The following is a 4,220-nucleotide window of genomic DNA, read 5'->3' as shown; positions in this document are numbered from 1 at the left end:
AAGATCACTTTTATTTATGTGCGCCTTTATTCGCCGCGCCCAATTGAGGTCGCCTTTATGTGCGCGCCCTTATTGATGGATACCAGGGTTCACAATATATAAATATGTCCTATAGGGTGGTCCAGATCTATTTATGCAATTTTCATTACGCTATAACTTATTACATGGAAAAATCACCCGAAAAATCCCGGACCATCGAGAAGTATGCGAACTGACGACATGAAGAATCGCCTTCGCGCCGAACTGGAATCATCCCCGCATAAATCAAAGTCATCCAGACGATCTGGGCCAACCTGTACATAAAACTCCGCTCTTGGCTCATTCCACCTTTCTGCTTCGTACTTGTATATCTAAAATATAATGGGTCGTCTGTCATGCCATTACTTGGGAACTGGACCTTGACTTTTGGTCTTAATTGAAAGCTTACGACCTGATCAGAGCTGGAACTTCAAAGAAGTTTAGATACCGGCAACCTGGTGAGCAGAAACGTTTCTTGTAGCGAATGCCTGTTACCCACAAGCCTGTTTAGGACTGTAGGTCCGTGTCCTTCGCTAGTCTACATTTAATACTCATACGGTATCTTCACATTTAGTATTAGGCAGTTGTACCGTGTCAACCATTATGGAAGTAACGAGAAATCAAGCAACTGGCTAACTGAAAAGATTACAAAATACAAGCTTTCGAATCAACTCAGTCCCCGTCTTCAGTCCCTTCTGCCTCTAGAGGGGGCTTGAGTTGCCTGAAAAAAGCTTGCATATTGTAATCTTCAATTAGCTAATAAAAGGTGTCATTTTGCTTGATTTTTTCATTACATCCTTGCATTAAAAGGCCAGATTAGAACCATAAATGACAGATTATTCCAAAAATCAGTTTGGGTTTCTGCCCCACTGAACGTACAGATGTTTTACAGCCAATAGGCACTGGGCATCTATCAGCACAAGCCAGAAGAGAACTGGAACCACCTGCCCACCCAGATTTTATTTGAAAAGGTACAGATTTATACAGTTTATATTTTATTTTTTTTTTTTAACATGTCCGTACCGAACTACAGGGTGGTCCAGATCTAATTATGCAATTTTCATTACGCTATAACTTACGTTTATTACATAGAGAATTCACAGCACCTGCCCTGCACGGAGATTTCACTTATAATTCTTTTTGTTGCCGATAGATGGCAGCACCTGCCCTGCATTCCAAAATGGCGGGGAGACGGTTGTCAGTCGAACAGTTGCATAATTAGATCTGGACCACCCTGTACAATCAACTACTACTCTTCATGTCCTGAAAAAATCAAGTCAAACCTCACCTCACCGCTCACAAAAAACCATTGGGGTTATGTAACAGCTAAGCAAGTGCAATGGATAAGCAGGACCAGGCTCAAATCACTCCAGTCAAAAAGTCAGGGTGTTCTTGGTAGATTTGGGGGGAATGAATCCAAACCAACAGAATTGCTCTATCAGATCCAGTTTTTGAGACTTTAAAATGGGAAAAAAAACAAAGAAAAAATAGAAACATTAAATTACACATACACTGCCTGGCCAAAAAAAAAAAAAAAAAGGTCACACACTCTAATATTTTGTTGGACCGCCTTTAGCTTTGATTACGGCACGCATTCGCTGTGGCATTGTTTCGATAAGCTTCTGCAATGTCACAAGATTTAGTTCCATCCAGTGTTGCATTAATTTTTAACCAAGATCTTGCATTGATGATGGTAGAGTCTGACCGCTGCGCAAAGCCTTCTCAATGGGGTTAAGGCCTGGACTCTGTGGTGGCCAATCCATGTGTGAAAATGATGTCTCATGCTCCCTGAACCACTTTCACAATTTGAGCCCGATGAATCCTGGCATTGTCATCTTGGAATATGCCCATGCCATCAGGGAAGAAAAAAATCCATTGATGGATCCCTTGAGTTCCCTTCGCATTGTGCGTGTGGAAATGCTCTTACTTTCACTATTAAACATAGACCTGAGTTCTACTGTTGTTTTTCTTCGATTTGATTTCACCAAACGTTTAAGTGATCGCCGATCACGATCATTCAGGATTTTTTTCCAGCCACATTTCTTCCTCGAAGACGATGGGTCCCCACTATCCTTCCAGTTTTTAATAATGCGTTGGACAGTTCTTAACCCAATTTTAGTAGTTTCTGCAATCTCCTTAGATGTTTTCTCTGCTTGATGCATGCCAATGATTTGACCCTTCTCAAACAGACTAACATCTTTTCCACGACCACGAGATGTGTCTTTTGACATGGTTGTTTAAGAAATGAGAAGCAACTCATTGCACCAGTTGGGGTTAAATGACTTGTTGCCAGCTGAAAGATAATCGCCCATGCAGTAATTATCCAATAGGAGGCTCGTAACTATTTGCTTAGTTAAATCCAGGTGGTGACTTTTTTTGGCCAGGCAGTGTCTCTCTATTATAAAAAAATGAAGGTTGGATGGAGACGAGACGTGATTTTCTCAGAGACACACTTTCAGGTACCGCAAGAAGAGACTTTGTACCAAGAGATTTAACCACACCTGGGGCCAGAAATAAAAGAAAAGAGTAGATGACAAAGTAGAATGTTGTGAAGAGTTCAAAAATGTTGGCATGATACACATGCAGGACAGGTTAGAGATAATGGAAGTACGAAAAAAAAAAAAATGATTGCGCTAATGCGATCCGTACAAACGGTTATTACTACTCGGTAAAATAATGGAACAGCGTAAAGAGATTGAATATGTTGTTTGGATTTAAAGTTTTATGTCGGAGACTAGTAGATCATTTAATTCGTGTTGCCATCGGGGGTGGGGGGGGGTTTGGAAGTAGCGTCTCTTCCCAATGAAGAGGTGTATCTGCGAGAATTAAAAGATTTGTTTGGTGAAAGAAATCCTGCAAGAGAAATCATTTCTCATTTGTGTGGATGCTATTGTCAGACAGATTTCTTGTACAGAGAAAAACGATATTCACTCATGGGCAGTTCTATGTTGCGTTGTCACGATGTAATTCCAAACACTGAATCAAAATTCAATGCGATATTGATGAAAAGGTAACATCAAAAAAAGATCGAAATAGATGGACACAGGCAGTATGACAGAAGTGCGCCATGCGAGATGCAGATCACGCGGCACAGCAGAAGAGGAGGTAAAAAAAACACTTTGTTTCCCATTGTATCACCATTTAAGAGGGGGTTTCGGAGGAGCAACCGAGTCTCTTTGGGGTGCGTTCAGCCCCCCCTACCTTCACAACACGAGCGGCAGAGATGTGAAGTAGCTGGCGTGTAGCGCATGCCAGCTTGGGATTGGCGAGTGAACCTAGTAATTGCTAAAAATATAAAATTGTAACTTACAAAGTAGTCACGTGGCACTTTTCTCATATAATCCTCTAAAGGTGTTTCGCGATGGAGGTCTGCCAACAAACTCGCTCCACTTTCCATTATAAAATCTCTCCATTTGTGGGATGTCCTGGAAGAACCTCTTCCAATGTCCACAGACTGCTCTCTGGTTCTCGTAGAAATAAATGAATCGTTACAGACACATTGCACCCAAGTGCTAGGTATGTAGAGAAGCTTCTGAACCATATCCTCACAGTATTTCACCTTCATATTTCTCAAGTTAGCATCCTTGAAAAGCTCTCAAGTTTCAGCTCATATAAAGTCACCTTCTGTTTTTGTATTTGAATCCTTCCCCCCCCCTTTTTTTAAATAAACCTTTTGATTAGTGCAGGGGTGGGCAAATTCATTCCTGGAGGGCCACAGTGGCTGCAGGTTTTTGTTCCAACCCAATTGCTTAATAAGAAGCACTTATTGCTCTAGAACAGGGTTAGGCAACGTCGGTCCTGGAGTGCCACAGTATGTGCAGGTTTTTGTTCCAACCCAGTTCCTTAACGAGAACTCAATTATTGCTGATGAAGCACATATTGCTTAAGTGACATTTTAATGCTTCATTTTAGTGGTCTCGCTTGTTAAGGTTCTCCAACCTTAATTGCTTATTTCAATCTTAAACTGCTGCATTCAGTGTTTTAATTGCTCCTTATTAGCAATAAGATGTAAAAGACAAAGCAGCCAGCAGTTCTCCAGCTAGCTTTTTTCCAATTACATCTGTGTGTGTTCATCATGCACGGTTTGATTTAATAAAACACTTAATAGAAAAATGTGACAGACTGAAAATGATCTGTTTCAGGCTTCAAATCATTTGGATGATATCCTTGGAAAGGAAAAAAATCTACGATATAAAAGCCTT

The sequence above is a fragment of the Erpetoichthys calabaricus genome, chromosome 6 (genome assembly GCF_900747795.2).
Source record: "Erpetoichthys calabaricus chromosome 6, fErpCal1.3, whole genome shotgun sequence".
NCBI lineage: Eukaryota > Metazoa > Chordata > Cladistia > Polypteriformes > Polypteridae > Erpetoichthys > Erpetoichthys calabaricus.
The sequence above is the reverse complement of the archived record's forward strand: the minus strand, read 5'-3'. Positions refer to the sequence as shown.